This window comes from Salmo trutta, chromosome 1, assembly GCF_901001165.1.
Source record: "Salmo trutta chromosome 1, fSalTru1.1, whole genome shotgun sequence".
Classification (NCBI taxonomy): domain Eukaryota; kingdom Metazoa; phylum Chordata; class Actinopteri; order Salmoniformes; family Salmonidae; genus Salmo; species Salmo trutta.
The window spans coordinates 50,949,368-50,976,643 of record NC_042957.1 but is presented as its reverse complement, the minus strand read 5'-3'; the positions used below and the strand labels follow the sequence as shown (position 1 = coordinate 50,976,643).

The following is a 27,276-nucleotide window of genomic DNA, read 5'->3' as shown; positions in this document are numbered from 1 at the left end:
TATTTGGTAAAAGACCAAGTCCATATTATGGCAAGAACAGCTCAAATAAGCAAAGAGAAATGACAATCTATCATTACTTTAAGACATGAAAGTCAGTCAATGCGGAAAATGTCAAGAACTTCAAAAGTTTCTTCAAGTGCAGTCGCAAAAACCATCAAGCACCATGATGAAACTGGCTCTCATGAGGACCCCCACATGAAAGGAAGACCCAGAGTTACCTTTGCTGCAGAGGATAAGTTTATTAGACCTCAGAAATTGCAGCCCAAATCAATGCTTCACAGAGTTTAAGTAACAGACACATCTCAACATCAACTGTTCAGAGGAGAGTGTGTGAATCAGGCCTTAAATGGTCAAATTACTGCAAAGAAACCCCTACTAAAGGACACCAATAAGAAGAAGAGAATTGCTTGGGCCAAGAAACACGCGCAATGGACATTAGACTGGTGGAAATCTGTCCTTTGGTCTGATGAGTCCAAATGTGAGATTTTTGGTTCCAACCGCCGTGTCTTTGTGAGACGCGGTGTGGGTGAACGGATGATATCCACATGTGTTGTTCCCACCATGAAGCATGGAGGAGGAGGTGTGAGGTGCTTTGCTGGTGAAACTGTCTGTGATTTATTTAGAATTCAAGGCACACTTAACCAGCATGGCTACCACAGCATTCTGCAGCGATACGCCATCCCATCTGGTTTGTGCTTAGTGGGACTAACATTTGTTTTTCAACAGGACAATGACCCAACACACCTCCAGGCTGTGTAAGGAATATTTGACCAAGAAGGAGAGTGATGGAGTGCTGCATCAGATTTATTTATTTATTTTACCTTTATTTTTCCTTTACCTTTATTTGACCTGGCCTCCACAATCACCCAACCTCAACCCAATTGAAATGGTTTGGGATGAGTTGGACCGCAGAGTGAAGGAAAAGCAGCCTTTGAAGAATCTAAAATATATTTTGATTTGTTTAACACTTTTTTGGTTACTACATGATTCCATATGTGTAATTTCATAGTTTTGATGTCTTCACTATTATTCTACAATGTAGAAAATAGTAAAAATAAAGAAAAACCCTTGAATGAGTAGGTGTGTCCAAACTTTTCACTGATACTGTATATGTACTGTTATCCCATTATACCAGGCCATTACAGTTGTAATATGGAACCTAACATTAATGCCCTGCAGGGTGAATAACACCTTGGGGAAAAGGGATCTCTTAAAGGTCAATTCACAGGGGTCAACACCTCAGGCAACATGTCACCAGGGACGGCTAGATAAGATGTTGGTGGAGGGCAAGGTGAATATATAAATGGTTCATTTGAATTTCTAACAGGATACAAATGTTCACGGTAACTAAAATCAACCTGCAAGGAATTGCTTACGGGCCACTGCCATCTCACCTCACCACCACTCTCACTCAGCAGACATTAAATTGCAGGCACACTCACTCCATTTGTGCCACCACCAGCAAGTTGCCCAATATAACAAGCACCATCTCAACCCTGATTACTGCAACACTCTCAACCCCCCGCTGAGTCCTGCTAACTGTATCTCCAGGAACGTCTGCTTCTATTACATATTCAGACGGTGACCTCTATACACATGCACGCTGTCTGACTTGACGGTCGAAGGATGCCGTCTGAAGATAAGTGTACGCAACAATCACCTTGATGATTCTTCACAGCACTAGACGATGAAGAAAACCCTGAGAGAGGAAGGAGAAGGAGAGGAAACAAACCCAGAAAGAAAAGCAACATCATTAACCCCTGGAAATGAAACAGTGGGAAGGCACTTGGCTCAGCTTCCTTCACAAATCATCTGGAATAAATACAGAGAGTTTGGGGAAATTATCAATATGGTACAAGATGAGGGAATTTCCAATCTGTATGAAGGTTTTGAGGTGTTTGGCTCTTTCTGTAACCACATGTGGGAGTAAACAGGAAATAAGAACAAACTCTCTGTATTTACCCTTTCATCAAGCACATGCACATTGTAATAACCAAGGAAATTGAGAAAATCACTTGATTTGTGATTTGTATAGACCGAGGAAGGGGAGAAAAGCACATCATAGTCTACATTGGAAATATACCCATCAATCTGTGCCGTACATACACTGATGCTCTGTTCTAACTTAAGAGTCCATTAGAAAGCAGGTGCTGATGAATATTCTGAAGCCACTACCTGCTAGTTCCGATTGTGATCTGATTGGCCATTGATGTATGCCGACCATGAATATTTATAGAATCAGACACAATAAAGGATGAAGTCTTCAGCCAAGCTCCTTTGTACTAAGAGACAGGAAATAATTGCAAAGAAAGTAAGATCAATCAGATTTCATATTGTCTATAGACGTAAAACACAGACAAAAGTACAAAAGGCTAGAATTGTCTAAGAGTGACTTGATGCAGAACCAGTGGAAAAGGATGCGGCATAACATGGAAGTGAGAGTTAAGCTTTGATATGAATATTTTACTCTTTAGTAAAGTTCTGAAAGCACACCAATTTAAACATCTACAAATATGTGCAATTCCAACTTGGCACATTTCCCCCAAACATTTTTCCCAGCGATTCGTCTTCAACAAACTCTTAACCCCAAAAACATAATTTTTCTATCAGCCTCGTCTCTCGCCTCCTCACTCAAGAAATCATGAATATGTGATTTACCTCTGAAAAGCTGCAACCACCGAGGTCAGATACCATGCAACAGCAGCACAGCACTGAAGAATACACAAGACAGGTACACACCGCCATTCAATATTCAGACTGAACTGTACTATAGTATGGCTCTTGTACCAGAGTCTACCATGGGGACCATCCCCAGCACATCTCATATCTGATACATTGAGAGTACATGAAAATACAGTTTTCAACGCAGTCACCCATTGAGTCTATTTATGGTGTGACTTTGAAACAAGACTATAGAAAAATGGGGAATTAATTATAAGCATGAAGGGAGCTAATTAAATGGGGGACGAGAGAGCTAATCAGTTTGTTACTCCTGCTCCCATCTGATTTATTGGCACGCGTTGTATCTACAGGAAGTGTTTAGGCCACAAGACACTGCTACTCTGTGTCTCTGAGAATGGAAAAGGCAGTGTTCATTCACTCTCTATTCTAGTCCGTCATAGTGCCTTATCTACTAGATTTATTTTCAACTAATTAGCCTTGCTGCAAAGTGCACAACCACAAAGTGCAACAACATTGGTGATTTCCCTCGAAATGCAGTCTATTGTTTCCTTCTGAAATGATGTGATGTTAGGTATTGTGTAGCACGGGAGTAAGGAATCATGCTTACAATACTATTAATTAAAAATGAACTATTCTGTCATAAATGTTACTTTTTGTGACCTTCTTTTATACACAACCCAAACTATACAGTAATTTCAAAAGTATACTGTCTAACTACTGACAGTCATTAATGTTAAAGGGTTGAAAGAGAAATATAGGGGAAGGTTACTTAACCGTCTATATCGTCAGTAGCTACTGTTCTTCACGCAGAGAAAAGGCACTTACATTTAGTAACAGGGGGTGGTAATGTTCCTCTTGTGCAGACACAGCTGAGCTAAATTTGGAAATAAAGAAAGCTGTAATTATTGTCAGTCTCTCATGTAGCTCCCCCTTAGCTAAACCTCCCGACCCACACAGCAGTAGGGAACACTCGTAAAAAGAAATATAAAAAAAATAACAGTAGCTTTCCACAGGCTATGTTTCTTGCATTATTCCTTACACTTCACTCCCTGAACTACAGGAATAGATAAATTCACTTGAATATTTCATCATTATATACCACAATGCACAACACCCCCAAAAAAACCTGCCTACAAATGCAACTTAATGGCACGTACTGTAGATCTGATTTACCCTTTGAGAAGCAGTCTCTTCCCGGACGATGTACTTTTTCAATTTAAAGTGAATCCAAGTTAACTATCCAACTAGACTAGAAAGAGGAGCCATTTTGCTCTCGGTGTTACTTTCGTTATTGTCAGAAACCTGTACACATACATGGATACACTTAGTGGCCAGTTTATTAGGAACAATGTGGCTTGCTATATAAAGCAGGCAGACAGGCATCCATTTACTGTTCGACTGAATGTTAGAATTGTCAAAAGCGACTTTGAGCGTGGTATGGTCGTCAGTGCCAGGCGCGCCGGTTCCAGTATTTCAGAAAAAGCTGGCCTCCTGGGCTTTTCACGCACGACAGTGTCTAGGGTTTACCGAGAACGGTACAACACACAAAAAACATCCAGTTAGCGGCAGTCCTGTGGGCGAAAACAGCTCGTTGATGAGAGAGGTCGAAGTAGAATGTCAAGAATCGTGCAAGCTAACAGGCTGGCCACAAACAGGCAAATAACGTTGCAGTACAACAGGCATCTCGGAACGCACAACTTGTCAGTCCTTGTCATGGATGGGCTATTGCAGCAGACGACCACACCAGGTTCCACTCCGATCAGCTAAAAACAAGAAGAAGTGGCTCTAGTTTGCATGCAGTCACAAACACTGGACAATTGAGGAGTAGAAAAACATTGCATGGTCCTTCGAATCCCAGTTCCTGTTGCGTTATGCTGATGGCAGAGGGAGGATTTGGTGTAAGCAGCATGAGTCCATGGTCCCATACTGCCTAGTGTCAAAGGTACAGGCTGGTGGTGGTGGTGTAATGGCTTGGGGAATGTTTTCCTGGCACACGTTATGTCCCTTGATACCAATTGAGAAATGTTTCCATGCCCCAAATAATTCAGGTTGTTCTGGAGGCAAAGGGGGGTCCGACCCGGTACTAGATGGGTGTACCTAATGAACTGAGAATATAGGGTAACCATTTTGCATAATTGACACCATATACCCATAATTCCAACACATTGACTAACAAAGGATGGGATTGCATCAACAGCTCATTTGCTGTAGTTTTAGTTTCATGTCCCCTGCTACTTGTGCTGTCAGACTCCCTCTTTGATCCATCTCAGTGAAACTCTCTTTCCTTCCTGACTTCTGCTGAGGTGGGCTTCCTGGGAATAAAAACAGTCTTCTATGCAGAAACGGCAGCATGCAGGGTGACTGGCGTTATGATCGACATCATTGGGAGCGTGTGGAGAGGGTTGTAGTGAAATTAGTGAGGACTGACGGGGTGGGTGGTCCTATAGGATGGTTTTAAATGGGCAAGCTGCATTCTAGAGTGTCACACTATTGTTGTGAGGGCCTTGAAGGGAGAAAACAACAATAGTACCACAGAGGGAGGGTTGTTTCTCTATTAATTGGCCGTGTGATGGGGCTGACGTGTGACCATCATCACCGTGATAAGCTCATTATTACCGCATGCTTTAGTTTTGGGCACGCCAGCCAAATGACTGACACTGTAATCACATTAACATAATGATGACTAAAGGAGCTACTGTATAATGGTGAGGTAGGAGGAAAGGGACGAGGAGGATATGGTTGATTTTTGGATAAACATATCTGAGTGGATAGTGTGAATGAGTGACAAAGTGACACACTGTATTAACTTCTAAATAAATATTATCCATTACACAAGCCCTGTGACTTCTAGCATGATTAGGTCTTCTTTATAGGTTAAAGCTGCAATATGTAACTTTTTGGGCAACCCGACCAAAATCACATAGAAATGTGAGTTATAGATCTGTCATTCTCATTGAAAACAAGTCTAGGAAGCTGTCGATCTGTTCTGTGTGTGCTATTTCTATGCGTCCGTGCTTAAGTTCCATTTGTGTGTCTTTTCCTTTTGGTTTTGTACACCAGCTTCAAACAGCTGAAAATACAAAATGTTTGGTTATGGAAAATATATTTCACAGCGGTTTAGACGGTACAATGATTTTCTACACTATACTTTCTTGTTTTGTCACATAAACTGAAATTAGTCAAACTATTAGAATTTTTGCAACCAGGAAATGGCGCAGGTAGACGATTGGGTCTTAAGGTAGAAGTTTGCGTTTTTCTATATTTAAAAGCTTTGGACTCAATATAAATGGGTTACGGAATCATAACAACGGTCTGTGTTTTATGTCATCCAGGAGGGGGTCGGCTCAGTAAAAACATAATGTAATGTTATTCATCACCCTGGGCAACGAGCTGAAGGGGGGGGGGGAGTAGGGAGGGGAGTGCTGCGTTTGATAAACAGGCTAAGAAAGTAAATCATTTTCCAGCTCGCTATGGCATTAATTATAACCCTTCCAGCTCATTCAAGTGCATCCTTCTCCATACACAGCGGTGGCCCTGAATATTCATACTGTTCCGAAAACAGCCTGCCTGATCATTGTGTTGGGCTGCCAAAAACAACACACCACATCAGGTCTGATGGTAGGATATTAGGATGTAGTCCAGCCAGGTCAGGCACTGAGCCCTGCCACTTTCTGGGGACCTACAGGCCTTACGACTCTCACTACTGCCCTCTCTTAACTTACACCCCAACTTGACTATGTTTCATCTGAGGATCTGCCAATATGACATTACAAACAAGATCCTTCCTTTTTCCATTGCACATCTCCATGTGTAGCCTGTGTAACATCAGATAGATATAATGATGAAGATTTCCATGATCACTGTACCTTCTTCCACTACACATTAATGTGCCTGTCTGCCTGAAGCAACCCAATAGGGCTGCCAGGACAAGAGGAGTAATACAGTGAGTATGTAGGGAGAGCATATGTTCAGACAAGCCGAGCCACGGTACCACACGGCCCTGCCGTAGCCACAAGGGATGCAGGGATATTCATTATCATGGTTGGAGGTTTCGGAGTCGCTTGCTGGGATGCTAATAAGCCAAGAGATCAAAGAGAGGATGCTCAGTGAGAGTGGCTCCCGCAGAACTCTGTGGCCCATATAGCTGCTCTGTTCTGGGCTCCCACCTGCTCCTCTCCCCCTCTCCCTCCACCTGGTCCCCCCAGCCCACCACACACACACAGGCTACCAGCCAGGATAGAGACAGCCATGCCAGGGGCACCCAACAACAACCAATCCCTAATTCCCTGTGCTAACAGGGTAACCTGGGCTGGAAACACAACCCATTTCCACATGAATAATAGCGCATTTGAGGTGGTTTCAGCTCTCGTTTGAGGGATGAATATTGACCCATAAAGTACTCTGTTTAATACCCTGTAATGTGCCTTGTGTACCGTACCTTTATAACCTCATTGAGTCCATTTGTGAAGTTAGAGCCACTTCACAGTTTTTTTACACTTGTGTTCTGAAGAGCTGCAGCACTTGCCTAATGACAGGAAGAGGTCTACACATTCCCAGATAGCCTACAAACAGTCTTATCCACCAAAGCTTTCATCAAGCACTTGCACCCTCTGGTGAGGGGATTAGACTTTTTCTGACAACAAAACAACATTTATATAAATAGCAGGAGAAAGTGAACACAGACGACTGGAAAGTGCCAGAAATCAACTGGAAATAAACTTTAATAATACATTGTAAGATGAAATTTTTAAAAGTTCAATCTGGATCAAAACCACTGAGTTACTGCACTTAAGCAAGACAGAACCAATTTTCTGGGATGTGGGCCTTGGATAAGTCTTTGTCAGATCAATGCGCCGTTAAACAAATCAATGCTCTGCTGACTTAGACATGAAGGGTGTAAAATAAAAGCCTGTGTGTGTGTGTGTGTGTGTGTGTGTGTGTGTGTGTGTGCATATTGATGGGTCTTAAAGATAGAAAAGTGGTTCAGCTGGTTGCATTTCACTTGAACTTTGTTATCAGCAACATCAATGGCAACTTTCCCTTTCACATGGTCATCCATCTGTCTCGTTGGAAATTACATTGCATTTTCAAAACAGACTGTTAGCGAGAAAAAAGACCGGCTCTAAAGAGAACTGACGTCAGCACTGAACATGATGAAAACAAATATTAGGCTAACTAGTGAGGGAGCGAGGAATTCAGAAAAATCTGTAGCAAGATTTAACTGATACAGCCCAAAAAACTTGGTTGGAAACAGCACACCCCTTTGGAGGGCAGGGCTGATTGTGTATAGGCTAGTATACATAAGTAATGTCGGCCTAAGCAATGTTTCAGTACTGAAGAATTGAGAAACTAAATGTCATACTCCAATTTGATCTTTTTTTCTCTCTAGCAGGTCTGTCATCATAATGAGGGTCCGGGACAAGGGATGACCCTGGCTTTCCTCTAACATCATCATTCAACTGGTGTACAGCACGGATTCTGTGCTGCCTGGTTCCACAGAACAGGCATTTGCATTAGGCCAATATCTGAATTATTCCTTGTCTGTGATTTGACCTATTCAGACATGACTCCCTAGTGTCCCTAGTTCACTAACACATTAGTGAGTGTGTCTCTCTGTGACTCCTCAGAGGTTCCCTTCTCACTGACAGGACAAGCGTGTTAAGTGATTCGACAGCTCGGTGCGTGCATATCAGATGAACTTCAGTACATGGGGCTAAAAGGGGATGAAAGGGTCTTACTGGTGAGCTAAATGAGTTTCCATTGCTCTGTGTTAGTCAGTCAATCTATCATCGTTGGTGAATAATTGTTAGCGTTAAAAATAAAAATGTGCTTATTAGTTGTAGTTCCTCATGTCCTGACTGAACTGGAAATGGTTTAGAGCAGTCCGACCCTTCCTGGCCATAGGAACATGACACGTTTACTTGGTTGGCTGCCTCTCTTGGCTGGGTGCCAATCATAGAGGAACGCCACATGTAAACTAAGTGTTTGTGACATGAATCAGATAATCCTGTCTCACAGACACCCTCGTCATTTTACAACTCAAGTCAGCTAGGGTTGCAAGCCAAAGGGACACTCACTCCAGGAATATATCTCCAACTGTCAAAACCTATTATCGGCATGTAGGAACAAGATCGATTCTGACGTAAGGCATGACACTGGCTTAAGCTGAAGGACAGGAGACAAGCAAATGCAAGGACTGGTATGAAATTACTGTGCGATGTGTGTTACACCAGATAGAGGGAAATTCACATTCACCCACGGTCACCCTATCTTTTTAAATGTATCCTGAATAGTAAGCAATCTTCCCCCATAGAGAATATTCCAAATGGCATCTAGGAGTGGCTCTTTATTGAGAAAAGAGTGGAAATAATGTCAACCATTTAAGCACGCACAACTCATTTACTCATTAATTGAATAAACAGATGGCTTAATAACGGCCATACGTCTGGGTTCACCCATCAGACACGCTTCACTTGGTAGATAAAGAAGGATGAGCGATTTCTGAAATTGCCCTACACACCTTGGGATGCTTCAAATAGGCCTACCCATAATGCAAATGTCCTTCCAGAACTCTTGGAGATAACTCATCTGAATAAATGTATGACTGAACTGGAATTGATTCCTGTCCTATTTTATTCTGTTCTATTTCAATCTAAAAATAGGGTACTGCCATGTTTTATGAATCAGGTCCTCTCTCAGGTCTGATTTGAATAAGAATAGTCCCCTTGCCTGTGGGTGTTGATTGGAAATCCAAGACGTTCAGGTCACTCGTAGTGATAACAGACTCGGAGAGAGCTGAAACCTGGAATTACTGAGCAAGACTGGTAAATATGAGAGGGCAACTTCAACCATAGGTATCTGAAAACTGCCTGTGACCAAATTCAATTTCATGAAACACTTTCTCTAAATTGCCCTGCCCACCAACATTCAAAAAATATTTGAAGGGAGATTGAAATTACACAGGGTTAAGGGAACAAAGTCTAAAGTAATTTCCAAACCTTCTTATCTTTGCTGGTAATTCATTTCCCTCTTTGAAGTGAAATAAAATTCATATTTTCAGTGACTCACTCCTATAACAAAAATGTGTGAAGAGATTTACACACTGAGACAAGCATCTAAAGTGCACAAAGAACATAGAAACACATTGAACATTCAAACTATAGCCTAATACTGTAACTATTATAAGAATAGCCTTTCAATTTTGAGGGGGAAAACGTGTTCCATATATTCGATGACAGGAGAACAAATTTCAGTTACTAAAAGAAACACTATATAGACGTAGGATCTTAATTTGATCCAGTTTGCTACGGCCCAAAAATAAAAATAGAAGTAAAATAATCCTCCTGGGGGAGCTGAGGAGTATTTTGTCCTCTCTGCTGACCAGTATTTTTCTCCACTCATGAGTAATAAAGGCCTAGATCACAGATTTTGTGGAAATGTTTCCACACATAAAACCCCAGTAATCTCAGCTAAACATCATCATAAGGTCCATGTTTGAGTGTTCATAAACAGATAGCAAATGGTAAAGCATCAAGATCTATGTAAAGCCTTAGTCAACTGCAATCTTAAATCAGTATTGGGTTGACTTACAAATGTAGTGTTGTGGTGGCTAATTTCTGCATTACCAAATGAGAAGAGTTACAAACACACCAGTCCGAGTTAAACTACATCTTTAATACTTAAGATACTTTTGCAAAAGTTCTTGACCTTCAATAATGCACTCTCTCGAATGAACCAGGAAGGTGATTACACAATGGCTACAGGGATCTTTTATAGCAACGATACACCCCCTTCAACGTACATTGACAAACCACAGATACTTAGTAACAGTTCACAAAGGTTAAGTTTTGTATGACAGATATCCATAAAACACAGCAGACAGTAACTGCTATGTCAACCTGGTTCATTGAATAGCCCAGTATCTGGTCTCCCTAGAACCGTCCCTCCTGGGTACGGTATAGAACAGAACCATTAGCTCATGTCCTCTGGAATGCTTTTTAGGCGTTCTTATCAAAATACATCATAAATCTCCTTTGTCAGTGCTATCTCATAGTGGCCCATCCTCAGTAAAACACCTCTTGTTCCCACTCCTGGACAGGCTAACTGAGAGTGAGCCTCTAGGCCATATATTATCACAGGATAAGTACGAGATCTAAGAAAGGACATACAAGGGTCCATTTACTGCCATAATCCTCCCCACAATAAAGAAAAGGTGGGAGTGACTTGCTCACAGACATTGTGGAGACAAGTCATTGGTTCCCCATTAATCACGCCATCCCTTCACATGGTTTAAGAATAAGTAAAGACACATTCCCATGACGACAAATCTGACCTCTCCCCTCTCTGGGCCCCAAGTGTCTGAGCCCCAGCTAAGGTAGACATCCAACTGAAAAGACACCAGAGTCCAATGGACACTTTCTAATGACAAGTACCTCAAATAAGCATATTATACTAATAAAACATCTTAATTATCTATGTTACCCAACTAATTCTGATTCGTCCACGACAGGGTATAGGCTAATCATTACTGACGTAAACCTTATATCACTTGTGGCCATAACAACATCTGCATAATGGATTATTATCTGCTAACAGCTGCCCACTGCACTGAAATAGTCCTCTACTGTAAAGTTGAATGAATCTACTGGCCCTGTTAGGTATGGAAGCCCCATCCTGCAAAGCAGATACTCCACTGGGGATAGAGCACAGTACATCACAGCCCTACCCAGACCAGCCTGAGGGTGGAACAGGGGGAAGAGAGCTACTCTCTCTATGTATTAGTCTCATCTCAAGGGTGTTACACCAGAAAGTAGCACCACAGGAAACAGTGAACCAGTGTCTGTCAAGTCAGATGTGGAGAGCGTAACAAAGTTCCACCACTGAAAGGACCATGATGAGGCTTGGAGCCTCTGGGCAGGTATAACTTTTTATCTTCCTGCTGCGTAAGCAAGCGCTGAAATAGTCTGATCAGTCTCTGCCTTCTTTGACAGATTTCTTTAAGGATGTATAGGTGTTGACATAATTCCAAGGTACTTCCAGATCAGAAAGGGAGCTGCAAATAAGATGCTCTATTCTAGGTGGTGCCCAAACTGCTTATTATTGATATTAACACATATTTTACATTTTCTCCTGGTCAATTGCATTATATATGCTATGCTTTGAAACAAAACACAGAAGTAAGAATTATTTAATCAGGCGTTTCTACTTTCCAATGCTGCAAACGAAATCCATGTACTGCCCATCTCCTGGGGTCCGAGAGCAGGAAGAAATGTCAGGGATGCATCCTCTCCCACACAGCTAATTGGCCGATTCAAGGGTCCTAATTGGGTCCTCAGCTGCGTTGATTTGCTGTGGTTACAACGATCCGAACGGCTGAGTTCCGGTGCCTTCCAGATGTCAAGACAAAGCCAACGCACATCTCTCATTTCCTGGAGCTCTCCTCACCAGGGCTGGAAGGGGGCTGAGAAGGGGTATTTATATCTGGGTGACAGCGCTGCAGGGGCGGCGGGAGGGAAGGGAGGGGGGTCTTTAACTGTCAGCAGGACTGAGGTGGTACTGTATGCCAGGGTTTAGACCAGCTCTCCTTAACACGATATTGGAGCGAGAGTCACTTAGATGGTATTCTAATCTAAAATACCTCCTAACAGTGGATGGCACTGTTGATCTGGTGGTGGTGAGGCATAACAAAAGAGAGAGAAATGGGTAAATGGGATATGGGGGCATTCAAAGTCAACACTGACAGAACAGAGAGGACTCTCAGAGCAGGAGAAGTTTCCCCACATGGTTTTGCATTGGTTTTGCTGTCTGTATAAGACTCCTCGTGTCTCAGAGCACTGTGAAGGCTGTAACTGTTTTCCATTTCTTACTCGTTCTTTGAAGTTAATTATAGCAAAATTAACATAGGGGAGATTGGGGTAAGTTTAGCCATTTTTTACATTTAGCATCACTCAGTCAAGGGAAATATAGTATTCTTTCTAACAAAGATATCTACACATGTTTCAGGAAATTGTGTATCCCAGGAAATGATCAGAATTCATGTAAACATTACAGTTTAAAAACATAGCTTTTCCAAATAGTGGTCTCTTGGCAAAACTTACCCCACCTTGCATTATGTCTGGGAAGAAAACATTTCAATTTACTCAACTTCCCATTGGCTCAACATCTTAAAATGATCTAGTTTGGTTTGATACAAGCATCATGAAACCTCTAACACAATAAATTAATTTGGCTTGGTGAAAATCAAGCTTACCACTTCTTCTATATGGTTTCTTCCTTCACAGACTCCATGAAATGATGACCTCATCCTAAATATTTGGTCAAATTATTCATTTTGTGTATGGTTTCTTAGACACAATGGTGGCTGCTCAACAAAGCAGCAGCAACAGACAAGCACTAAACTCAAAAGAGTGCAAAAGAAAGAACAATAAAACATTTATCATATCTAGGCCTCGTCTTTGTTGAATGCCATGACATGACTCTTCCGATTCTTCTGTGTCTTCCACAAGTGAAACTGCACTGTTTTCTTCACACTTTTATGACAGAGCAAGGACAGAAGAAAACAATTAAACTAAATCCAACCATGGCAATAAACAGTGGCAAGGAAAAAAACAGGTCCACTTTGTAGCTTCGGGGGAGGGAATAAAATGGCGCCGGAAGAAATGGCAGCAGTTTTACGGGCACCTAACCAATTGTGCTATTATGTGTTTTTTCTCACGTTATTTGTAACTTACTTTGTACATAATGTTTCTGCAACCGTATCTTACGGAAAAAAAGAGCTTCTGGATATCAGGACAGTGATCACTCACCTCGGATTAGACAAAGATTTTTTCTTCAACAAGCAGGACGCACAGGACATTCTCCGAACACCCGACAAGGCCAACATCCCAGTTATTTGCAAGAGGAAGAGACGCAGGTACAGAGGACGAAGAGCCGGGTGCCTCGTAAGGATCCGCTGAAGGCGAGTGGGAAAGCTTCCACTACCGTCAATACTACTCGCCAACGTGCAATCATTGGACAATAAATTAGACGAGATACGATCACGAATATCCTACCAAAGGGACATCAAAAACTGTAATATCTTATGTTTCACGGAATCGTGGCTGAATGATGACGTGGATATTCAGCTAGCGGGATATACGCTGCACCGGCAAGATAGAACAGCACACTCCGGTAAGACGAGGGGGGCAGTCTGTGCATATTTGTAAACAACAGCTGGTGCATGAAATCTAAGGAAGTCTCTAGATTTTGCTCGCCTGAAGTAGAGTAAAGTATGATAAATTGCAGACCACACTACTTGCCTAGAAAGTTTTCAGCTATACTTTTTGTGGCTGTTTATTTACCACCACAGATGGATGCTGGCAGTAAGACTGCACTCAGTCAGCTGTATAAGGAAATAAGCAAACAGGAAACCGCTCACCCAGAGGCTGCGCTCCTAGTGGCAAAAATGAAAGCAGGAAGCACCAGTGACTCGGTCTATAAAAAAGTGGTCAGATGAAGCCGATGCTAAACTACAGGACTGTTTTGCTAGCACAGACTGGAACATGTTCCGTGGTTTTTACGATGGCATTGAGGAGTACACCACATCAGTCACTGGCTTTATCAATAAGTGCATCGAGGACGTTGTCCCCACAGTGACTGTACGTACATACCCCAAACAGAAGCCATGGATTACAGCTAACATTCGCACTGAGCTAAAGGGTAGAGCTGCCACTTTCAAGGTGCGGGACTCTAACCCGGAAGCTTATAAGAAATCCTGCTATGCCCTCTGACGAACCATCAAACAGGCAAAGCGTCAATACAGGGCTAAGATTGAATCGTACTATACCAGCTCCGATGCATTGTCTTATGTGGCAGGGCTTGCAAACTATTACATACTATAAAGGGAAGCACAGCCGCGAGCTGCCCAGTGACACGAGCCTACCAGACGAGCTAAATAACTTCTATGCTCGCTTGGAGGCGAGCAACACTGAGGCATGCATGAGAGCATCAGCTGTTCAGGACAACTGTGTGATCACACTCTCCGTAGCCGACGTGAGTAAGACCTATAAACAGGGCGTGTGCTCGAGGCATGTGCTGACCAACTGGCAGGTGTCTTCACTGACATTTTCAACATGTCCCTGATTGAGTTTGTAATACCAATATGTTTCAAGCAGACCACCATAGTCCCTGTGCCCAAGAACACAAAGGCAACCTGCCTAAATGACTACAGACCCGTAGCACTCACGTCCGTAGCCATGAAGTGTTTTGAAAGGCTGATAAGGGCTCACATCAACACCATTATCCCAGAAACCCTAGACCCACTCCAATTTGCATACTGCCCAAACAGATCCACAGATGATGCAATCTCTATTGCACTCCACACTGCCCTTTCCCACCTGCACAAAAGGAACAGCTATGTGAGAATGCTATTCATTAACTACAGCTCAGCGTTCAACACCATAGGACCCTCAAAGCTTGTCACTAAGTTAAGGATCCTGGGACTAAACACCTCCCTCTGCAACTGGATCCTGGACTTCCTGACGGGCCGTCCCCAGGTGGTGAGGGTAGGTAGCAACACATCTGCCATGCTGATTCTCAACACTGGAGCCCCCTAGGGGTGCGTGCTCAGTTCCCTCCTGTACTCCCTGTTCACTCACGACTGCATGGCCAGGCATGACTCCAACACCATCATTAAGTTTGCAGATGACACAACAGTGGTAGGCCTGATCACCGACAATGACGAAACAGCCTACAGGGAGGAGGTCAGAGATCTGGCCGGGTGGTGCCAGAATAACAACCTCTCCCTCAACGTAACCAAGACTAAGGAGATGATTGTGGACTACAGGAAAAGGAGGACCGAGCACGCCCCCATTCTCATCGACGGGGCTGTAGTGGAGCAGGTTGAGAGCTTCAAGTTCCTTGGTGTCCACATCACCAACAAACTAGAATGGTCCAAACACACTAAGACAGTCGTGAAGAGGGCACGACAAAGCCTATTCCCCCTCAGGAAACTAAAAACATTTGGCATGGGTCCTCAGATCCTCAAAAGGTTCTGCAACATCGAGAGCATCCTAACTGGTTGCATCACTGCCTGGTACGGCGAATGCTCGGCCTCCAACCGCAAGGCACTACAGAGGGTAGTGCGTACGGCCCAGTACATCACTGGAGCTAAGCTGCCTGCCATCCATGACCTCTACACCAGGCAGTGTCAGAGGAAGGCCCTAAAAATTGTCAAAGACCCCAGCCACCCCAGTCACAGACTGTTCTCTCTACTACCGCATGGCAAGCGGTACCAGAGTGCCAGGACTAGAACAAAAAGGCTTCTCAACAGTTTTTACCCCCAAGCCATAAGATTCCTGAACAGGAAATCAAATGGCTACCCGGACTATTTGCATTGTGTGCCCCCCCAACCCCCCCAACCCCTCCTTTACGCTGCTGCTACTCTCTGTTTATCATATATGCATAGTCACTTTAACTATACATTCATGTACATACTACCTCAATTGGCCCGACCAACCAGTGCCCCCGCACATTGGCTAACCGGGCTATTTGCATTGTGTCCCACCACCCACCACCCGCCAACCCCTCTTTTACGCTACTGCTACTCTGTTTATCATATATGCATAGTCACTTTAACCATATCTACATGTACATACTACCTCAATCAGCCCGACTAACCGGTGCCTGTATGTAGCCCCGCTACTGTTATAGCCTCGCTACTGTATATAGCCTCGCTACTGTTATTTTTCACTGTCTTTTTACTGTTGTTTTATTTCTATACTTACCTATTGTTCACCTAATACCTTTTTTTGCACTGTTGGTTAGAGCCTTTAAGTAAGCATTTCACTGTTGTATTCGGCGCACGTGACAAATAAACCTTGATTTGATTTGAATTGATTTCTATGTGGCGGGCATCTTTTAAGTTGCTGATGTGGAAGAGAGAGAAAGTATCCCTAGGGCTCTCTCCTAGCTGTGACTGTCCCCAGGGCTGGGCACAACTGCTGTGCTGTGTCCCCCATGCTCATAGCACATCATGCAACAAATGAGTCCAACAGGATGGTCTGACAGCATTTATGCCCCAAAGGCCCACTGCACCAAATACAGAAGATGGGAAGCTATATAGTCTGTAGTGTTATTGCTCTGTCAGGCTGTTATCAGCCTATAAAACACTTAATTCCAAGGTTCTGTTAAACACATGCAGCTGTTAGGTTTTATGTGGATGCTTAGTGTTCACAAGGGACAGGGGTACAGCTCTGTAATCTGGTAATGGGGAAGGGTTGACTAGGGTTATCAGACTGAGTAAAAGCTCTAGACAACATGCTCTTATGGATCCCCCAAGCACTGTCTGCTTATCACATGGTGATTTAATGGCTGACAATAGGGGAAGTGGCTGTCATGGGTCCCACAGAATAATCGTATCCCATTACGTATGGTGCATTTACATTTACGTCATTTAGCAGACGCTCTTATCCAGAGCGACTTACAAATTGGTGCATTCACCTTATGATATCCAGTGGAACAACCACTTTACAATAGTACATCTATATCTTTTTTTTGGGGGGGGGGGTTAGAAGAATTACTTTGGTAATACACACAATCCAGGGTTTTATTAGACCTGCCAACAGCAACAGTGTCCATGGGGCTCTGTCTGCTCCACCGGTCTATTAGAAACTCTGAGCTTTAAGGGGCCGCTGGTAGTTTGGAAATGTGAATGCCCCCTCCTTTTTCAATATAGGCATATGCAAATTCATACTGTAGGCTATTATGTGTACTTATATGGCCTCATGAAAAACCTACTGGGAACTCAATATTACTGTGACAAATGAATCCCATCAAGAAGCAAAAAAACTGTAATAAAAAAGGATCTGAAAACAGAGACTGAAAGGTAAGTGTAACACTCCATGTTGCAGTACAATCTGTAACACCAGGGGCTTGTGTTTAGAACACTGAAGTCATATGTTGTAAGCAGAGGGTGGATGCCAATCAACTAAATGGTGGCTGGTTGTATCTATGAGGGTGCACCTCAAGCATGTCTACTTAATAATGGGTGAAAGTATGTAAATGAGTCTAAAATGGGAAAATGTCTGTCTATATGAAGTTTGGCAAATTCACTCTTCAGCATATTACATTTTCCTAATAATTATCTCCCATTGTCCTGTACAGCATACTAATCAGGGAAATAAGTGGGATGTATCAGGTCCACTGTAGCTCAGTTGGTAGAGCATGGCGAAGCATAGTGAAGTCAGGAACCACTATACTCAGTCAGTTAGGAAAGCTAAGGCTAGCTTCTTCCTGTAGCACTAATTCCAAAAAGTTTTGGGACGCTGTAAAGTCCATGGAGAATAAGAGCACCTCCTCCCAGCTGCCCACTGCACTGAGGATAGGAAACACTGTCATCACTGATAAATCTACGATAATTGATCATTCAATAAGAATTTTTTCACGGCTGGCCATGCTTTCCACCTGGCTACCCTATCCCTGGCCAACATCTCAGCACCCCCTGCAGCAACTTGCCCAAACCCCCGCCCCCGCTTCTCCTTCACCCAAATCCAGACCGCTGATGTTCTGAAAGAACTGCAAAATCTGGATTCCTACAAATCAGCTGGGCTAGACAATCTGGACTCTTTCTTTCTAAAATTATCCGCCAAAATTGTTGCAACCCCTATTACTAGCCTATCCAACCTCTCTTTCGTATCGTCTGAGATCCCCAAAGACTGGAAAGCTGCCGCGGTCATCCCCCTCTTCAAAGGGGGAGACCCTCTAGACCCAAACTGTTACAGACCTACACCCATCCTGCCCTGCCTTTCTAAAATCTTTGAAAGCCAAGTTAATAAACAGATCACTGACCATTTCGAATCCCACCGTACCTTCTCCACTATGTAATCTGGTTTCCGAGCTTGTCATGGGTGCACCTCAGCCACGTTCAAGGTCCTAAACGATATCACAACCGCCATCGACAAGAGACAGTACTGTGCAGCCGTCTTCATCGACCTGGCCAAGGCTTTCAACTCTGTCAATCACCACATTCTTATCAGCAGACTCAATAGCCTTGGCTTCTCAAATGATTGCCTCGCCTGGTTCACCAACTACTTCTCAGATAGAGTTCAGTGTGTCAAATCGGAGGGCCTGTTGTCCGGACCTCTGGCAGTCTCTATGGGGGCGCCAGAGGTCTCTGGCCGACTCTTTTCTCTGCATATATCAATGATGTCGCTCTTGCTGCTGGTGATTCTCTGATCCACCTCTACGCAGACGACACCATTCTGTATACATCTGTCCCTTCTTCGGACACTGCGCTAACAAACCTCCAAACGAGCTTCAACGCCATACAACACACCTTTCGTGACCTCCAACTGCTTTTAAATGCTAGTAAAACTAAGTGCATGCTCTTCAACCGATTGCTGCACCCTCCCGCCCGACTAGCATCACTACTCTGGATGGTTCTGACCTAGAATATGTGGACAACTACAAATACCTAGGTGTCTGGTTAGACTGTAAACTCTCCTACCAGACTCACATTAAGCATCTCCAATCCCAAATTAAAACTTGAATCGGCTTCCTATTCGCGACAAAGCCTCCTTCACTCATTCCGCCAAAAATACCCTCGTAAAACTGACTATCCTACCGATCCTTGACTTCGGCAATGTCATTTACAAAATAGCCTCCAACACTCTACTCAGCAAACTGGATGTAGTCTATCACAGTGCCATCCGTTTTATCACGAAAACCCAGTATACTACCCACCACTGCGACCTGTATGCTCTCGTTGGCTGGCCCTCACTACATATCCAAACCCACTGGCTCCAGGTCATCTATAAGTTTTTGCTAGGTAAAGCCCCGCCTTATCTCTGCTCACTGGTCACCATAGCAACACCCACCCATAGCACGCGCTCCAGCAGGTATATTGCACTAGTCATCCCCAAAGCCAACACTTCCTTTGGCTGCCTTTCCTTCCAGTTCTCTGCTGCCAATGATTGGAACAAATTGCAAAAATCTCTGAAGCTGGAGTCTTATATCTCCCTCTCCAACTTTAAGCATCAGCTGTCTGAGCAGCTTACCGATCACAGTACCTGTAAATAGTACACCCGACTACCTAATGTCCCATATTATTACTTACCCTCTTGGTCTTTTGCACCCCAGTATCTCTACTTGCACATCATCATCTGCACCCATATGTAAAATGTATGCCTGCTAAATGACATATAATTATATTAAGTTTATTATACTATATAGTATTGTTATATTAAATGGTAGATGGCTCTTGTAGACAATGGAACAAAAATGTGCTATAATGTAAAAGGTTTTTCCATTAACTCTGCAGCACCATGACAGAGGTCAGATAAGAACACTGTTATTAGAGGCTATTAGAGGCTAGATACTCACAAAACAAATGACTCTCTAATGGACTATTATCAAAGGCCAAATAGGGTTTGCTTATATTTGGCGTGTTTCACTACATGTACAGGTGGGTAACCTGTGCGAGTGTGAAATGTGTTTTTTTGCATATCCCAACTACCCCTGAGACACATACCTTGCTTGCCAACCCATGTACCATACCCAGCAGCGCTATAACATATGTCCATTTAACATAGAACACAGCTTGTCCACAATTACGTTATGGCCTATGAGCATAGGACATTATTAATAAAATGACATAAATTGGTCTTGCAATTTTACAGTCTTATTGGTCTGCGTATCTAAGCATAACATTTTGTGTTTTATGCACCCAACAAGCAGAGAGCAATGAAGCCTCCTGTATTCAACAGACATTCTGGGTATTAAAGAGTGGAGGTACAGTATGAGTAATCATGGGCATATCCTGACTAGTGGGTCTGGGGGTTTCCGATATGAGGCTTAAAGATCAACTCAGCTGCTAATGTGCTAATGAACATTTCAATCAGTCTAGCCTACTTATAAAAACACATTTTAATACCAACCCTCAATGCTTTGTCCTCAGAGCATGCGCAGACCAGCTGGCTGGTGTGTTTACAGACATATTCAATCAATCCTTATCCCAGTCTGCTGTTTCCACATGCTTCAAGAGGGCCACCATCGTTCCTGTTCCCAAGAAAGCTAAGGTAACTGAGCTAAATGACTACCGCCCCGTCGCACTCACTTCCGTCATCATGAAGTGCTTTGAGAGCCTAGTCAAGGATCATATCACCTCCACCCTACCTGACACCCTAGACCCACTCCAATTTGCTTACCGCCCCAATAGGTCCACAGACGACGCATTCGCAATTACACTGCACACTGCCCGAACCCATCTGGACAAGAGGAATACCTATGTAAGAATGCTGTTCATCGACTACAGCTCAGCATTTAACACCATAGTACCCTCCAAACTCGTCATTAAGCTCGAGACCCTGGGTCTCGACCCCGCCCTGTGCAACTGGGTCCTGGACTTTCTGACAGGCCGCCCCCAGGTGGTGAGGGTAGATAACAACATCTCCACCCCGCTGATCCTCAACACTGGGAACGCACCCCACAAGGGTGCGTTCTCAGCCCTCTCCTGTACTCCCTGTTCACCCATGACTGCGTGGCCATGCACGCCTCCAACTCAATCATCAAGTTTGCAGACGACACTACTGTGGTAGGCTTGATTACCAACAACAACGAGACGGCCTACAGGGAGGAGGTGAGGGCCCTCGGAGTGTGGTGTCAGGAAAATAACCTCACACTCAATGTCAACAAAACAAAGGAGATGATCGTGGACTTCAGGAAACAGCAGAGGGAGCAGCCCCCTATCCACATCGACAGAACAGTAGTAGAGAGGGTGGAAAGTTTTAAGTTCCTCGGCGTACACATCACGGACAAACTGAAATGGTCCACCCACACAGACAGCGTGGTGAAGAAGGCGCAGCAGTGCCTCTTCAACCTCAGGAGGCTAAAGAAATTTGGCTTGTCACCAAAAACACTCACAAACGTTTAGAAATGCACAATCGAGAGCATCCTGTCGGGCTGTATCACCGCCTGGTACGGCAACTGCTCTGCCCATAACCGTAAGGCTCTCCAGAGGGTAGTGAGGTCTGCACAACGCATCACCGGGGGCAAACTACCTGCCCTCCAGGACACCTACACCACCCGATGTCACAGTAAGGCCAAAAAGATCATCAAGGACAACAACCACCCGAGACACTGCCTGTTCACCCCGCTATCATCCAGAAGGCGAGGTCAGTACAGGTGCATCAAAGCGGGGACCGAGAGACTGAAAAACATCTTCTATCTCAAGGTCATCAGACTGTTAAACAGCCATCACTAACATTGAGTGGCTGCTGCCAACATACTGACTCAACTCTAGCCACTTTAATAATGGAAAAATGTATGTAATAAATGTATCACTAGCCACTTTAAACAATGCCAATTTATATAATGTTTACATACCCTACATTACTCATCTCATATGTATATACTGTACTCTGTACCATCTACTGCATCTTGCCATCTTGATGTAATAAATGTATCACTACCCCTTTAAACAATGCCACTTTATATAATGTTTACATACCCTACATTAATCATCTCATATGTATATACTGTACTCTATACCATCTACTGCATCTTGCCTATGCCGTTCGGCCATCACTCATTCATATATTTTCATGTACATATTCTTATTCATTCCTTTACACTTGTGTGTGTATAAGGTAGTTGTTGTGGAATTGTTAGGTTAGATTACTTGTTAGATATTACTGCATGGTCGGAACTAGAAGCACAAGCATTTCGCTACACTCGCATTAACATCTGCTAACCATGTGTATGTGACAAATAACATTTGATTTGATTTGAGATAGGCCTATCTCCCATCATGCATTGGTTGAGTTTGCATTGTGTGGACAGGTTTGGGGTGAATGAATGCCTTGGAAACCTTTAGAAGGTTTGAAACCTTATATGAAAGGCAGATTTATTTTTTTCTCTAACAATCAGACAGACCACACACCAATCAGCATCAATGTAAAAAGGTCACACCTCAGATTTGGGTTCTTTGTTGCTCTCTGAATCATGCCTCTATCAACGCTTGATAGATTGCCTAATGGCCAGAGGCACAGGTTACAGCATGTGACAAGGGTTAAAAATCATCCAGGGATATGAAAGTGTATGTGAGAAATGTATTAGCTAAGGCTTACATGGATTCAAAGTGGGCTACATTTGACCAATTCAATTTCCAAATGAATTGGGTTCCTATTTCAATTGCGTTGTGTGGATCTCCTTTCTAATCTGATCAGCAATCAGCTTGGCGTGGTACCAACAAAAAGAAATCATGAACGAGAGAGCATAGGTAGTCACAATCATTCTCATCGCACCCTGATATACCTCCCAAGCCGAGCATGAGACTGAATGGCATGATTCCAGTCACTAATGTTTCAAATGGTTCAAATGGCTTTGGCTCACACAGCTGGACATTTCAGAGCTCTTGAATGGATAGGTCTCTGTCAGACGTTTTCATACCACAAACCGGGAGTCAATTTAATTGTGTATCACGAAGGAAAGCCTCTGTTCTTATTAATTGTGAAAAATTGCCTCCATCCAGTTAGATGGAATTAATTAGTGCCAATCAATGTTCCCTTTAAACTGCGCGTGTGCGCGAACGCGCACCTCCTCCAGGACTGCTGTGCAGAAGAAATGCCAGGCCGCACAGAGACGCAAGAGATTGAACTTCACTGAGTTCGCCCCATTAGATTAGACTATATAGATCAACGTTTTTTTCTGTGATCGAATCAACATTATATCAGCAAAACAAAACAAATCTAACTTTGCAAGATGTAGTCTTTGATTTTGTTGGAGGCAGAGCCAGAGCGCAAAGGAGTTGAATTCTATTGGCGGGGGTAGGCCACGAGCGGTATTTCAATCAGTCGCGAGTGAATGCCCTTTTCAGATCAGAGCGCAGAGCCGCACATTTGTTGATATTCTTTGCTAGTTAGCGAGTTGTTAGCCCAGTTATAGATAAGTATAGGTCAGCCTTGGGGAGTTACTGCTTCCTACAAGAGCACAAAACATGTAGGCTACATTTCAAGTAGTCTTTGAAAAGCCAGTCAGGCAAAAAGCTTACGTCTTAATTAAAGGGCAGTGATGTATTTTGACGCAGGGTGAATTTGCAAATAAGCCAATAGGCAGAGAGGTAGCCTACATTGTCTAATTCTCTGTATGGTAATAATAATCCCTGTTATTTTGTAAAGTGGTTTCTTGCATCATATAATACAATGCAATTTACAGTCACCTATTTGGCCCATGGCGTTACAGAACAGACCCTAGTAAAAAATCAATGTCAAGCCCTTCAGAATGTAAAACCGTTATTAAAAGTGTCATACAATGTAGGCCTGCATTGAACACCAAATATAGGCTATATCATAGAAATCAAAAGCTATTTCCATGTAAAAATGTTATGTGATTTGCTCCATTGGTTTTGTTGGTAGGCCTACATTATGCTCAAATAGACACAATAGCCTATTGGCTACTGTCTAAAACTGTAAGGGTACAGCCTCAGTGTTCACTGAACATCAGTGCCGGAATTTGCATAAAATTCTCACAAGGTTCAAGTTTCCGCTCACAAGACCTAAACTTTGCTCAGTGCCCCAAAACATTAGATGGAACATTGGTGCCAATAAGTCCATTTGTTTGAGATTGAGGCCTGCAGGTTTCATCTAATGCCTATAGGCCTAGTGGGATGTACCCAACAGATGGCGTGCGATATGGACTCAACAGCAGACCAGTGGGTCAAAGTCATGTTTACTGATTCAAGCATTTAAAATCATACAAGTTAGTTCATTCCTACAAAGTATTTTCTGTGCTACGGCTTCATTATTCTTTACCTTTGATTCAGATGGAGATCATGGCCCTTTCTGACAGTTTCTCTCCATTTTGAGACCGGTTGGGGCATCATTTTCAATTTTACAGGAACATCCTTTTCAAGTGAATAATCTTACATCTTCAGGGAAGATTAGTCTTATCTTGAGGGCAGAAGAATCTTGTCTTCGGAGAGTAATAATAAATCTCTCAAGGGGATTATTTCATGTTCTGAGTCGATTAAAATACTTTTTTGTAACACGATAATACAATTAATCCCTGAAATAATGAAAAGGTTCCATGGTTATTTCATATTACCTTGAGGTAAACTCTTCTTAGCCTATGTCTCCCACGGCTCCACACAAAGCCGCTAGCCTAACTTTTATTCAGTACTGTTCCATCACTGTGAAATAGAAATAAGCTTGTTCCACTTTACCTGTGTAGTTGTAGGCTACAATCTACTGCAAACCAATTTTTACAACACATTCCTTGACTCTAGCCCCTCTACATACATAGCCTGTATAAAGAGAAAGGAAATGACTTTAAACTTCTATGCCCCCTCTCACTTGTCAGTGGATTGGGTTTGATATCATCTCTTGCAATATTCATGCAAAAGTACCCGGAGGAATGGTAATGTTCTTTTATGAAATTATACCTATTATCTGCTCCCTACATCTGGAGAATCCAATATGCCAGCAGCATATGTTATCTCAGGGAAGACGACATGCTAGATTTCATACAATATGGCTGCCGCATGTGATCTTAAGGTACCTGTGCCATTAGGCTACCTTCGACAGCCCTGCACTATACACAAACCCCACATATAATGTATTTAGTGAGCTTACAATCTGTATAATAAGCCAGCTGTAAAAAATAAGTCTGTGCAACTGGCAAAAATATTATTTTCTCTATTATCGTAAAATATAACATAGCTTTGCACCATAACCAGCAATCATAACAGTGTCAGGCTGCACAATTACACAACAGTTAGCCTAATGGAGGTAGGCAGTATTCTCTACTATTGGGATAGAATTTGGAAGGCAGTAGAGTGCACTTGCCCCTCTGGGCATTCATTCTCTGACAGACAGTCATGAGTAGCAGAAGGAATAACAAAAATATAAGGAAGATGCGGTATTGTAGCTATCAGCACGGATCCTCCAACACACACTGACACAGTGCCCTTCAGGTCTGTTCACCACTGAGGAAGCTCTCAACTTTTCTACTGCTAGTTATGTGACTGAGGAGTTTATCTATTCCTCCTGTATATAAACACGGACTCCCAGCAGAGCCCAAGACATTGCTCTACATTCACTACCACTGCAGCTGGGGCTCTGTCACTCACTATGAAGCCTCCTGTTCTCCAGGTGCTGACAGACCTGGGAAGGGAACCTTTGTGCTGGTTGAGTGCAGGGGAGTGAGCCAATTAGAGGTGTTTGTCTGGGGAGCAGGAATTGTTAAAGACGCACTATGGCAGATTTCCCTCCGGTACAGGGATTTACACTCCTTCATGAGACCCATTCCCTTCATTTCTTAAAAATAGGATAAGTAAATAAGCTGGTATATCTTTTTTTTCGATGGCTCATTAATCATTCTAACAGCATAAAACTCAACAATGTTCTTCCATATTATTTTAATTTTACACCATGCTGTAGCAAACAAGGGCGTCCTCTGCTAGAGCAGAAATGGAAGTTCTGAATCAAACTTGAATGAAACATTGCCATGACAAATTGTATGTGGTAAGGTGGCTAACTTGTTGGACTAATTCAAAGTAAAACAACATCTCAAAACATGTAAACACCTACAAACAGATTGGGATAACTGGATTGTATGCTGAAGGGTCTTTTCTTTCAGAGAAAGTGAGCTTTCGGATTCCTTCAACATGTCTCATATGCCTAGATAACAGAGCAGCAGTGTTCTCTAGTGGTGAAAGAAGTGAATAGCACCACCAATTATAAAAATTAAACACTGCTTAAATATTAGGGATGCTTTACCTATCTAGCACCTTTCAGGCACGTCTCATGTTGTTCACTATCATGGAACAATCGCAATGTGAAAGGAGAAACTTGTTGAGCTAAACAGAGAACTAAGGTGGCAGTTCTGTGTCAAAATTATGACTTTGTGTCTTAAAACCCTGATATATTTACTTAAGTCTAGGTTTAGGATATAATCTAGCGACTAAAATGTTCAGTGTGACAAAACAATGTCATTTAATGCCTGCCAGTATTAGAGAAGGCATTACACAACATACCCACGTCTTTTCTTATCCGCCAGTCTGTCAAAGTCCAGGATTGTCCAGCCAATGATCACGTTTTCTGTTCGATTTTATTGAATTTGGACGTCCTTAGGCACACGTCCGGTTCTGGGTAGTCCAGTAAGTTCACGAAACCAAGCTACAGAGAAAGAGAATAAAGTGAAAGTCAACCCACGTTTAACATCAGAGTCTGTTTGCTGGTCAATGTGTGTGCTGTGAGATAAGAAAAAGCTACCTTTCCCTATACCTGGGATAATGATTAGCTACAGTGCACTGATATCAAGACATCATTCTGACAAAAAAAGATCTAACAACTCTTGATACTGAGCTTTTACGCACATTGCTAGTACAAACCTGAATCTCTTTTTGTAATACAGTTGAAGTCAGAAGTTTACATACACTTAGGTTGGCGTCATTAAAACTCGTTTTTCAACCAATCCACAAATTTGTTGTTAACAAACTATAGTTTTGGCAAGTCGGTTAGGACATCTACTTTGTGCATGACACAAGTCATTTTTCCAACAATTGTTTACAGACAGATTATTTCACTTATAATTCACTGTATCACAATTCCAGTGGGTCAG

At 42.9% G+C, this 27,276-nt stretch overlaps 1 long non-coding RNA gene across 1 annotated transcript in view; it reads right to left on the bottom strand.

Annotated features, from left to right (window-relative positions):
• Positions 1 to 26,913, bottom strand: part of LOC115198824 (uncharacterized) — a 166,166-nt gene extending 139,253 nt beyond the window's left edge. The window contains exon 1 of the long non-coding RNA XR_003879301.1: positions 26,690 to 26,913. This is a non-coding gene — a long non-coding RNA (uncharacterized LOC115198824). The remainder of the gene's footprint in view (positions 1 to 26,689) is intronic.
• Positions 26,914 to 27,276: the final 363 nt, after the last annotated feature.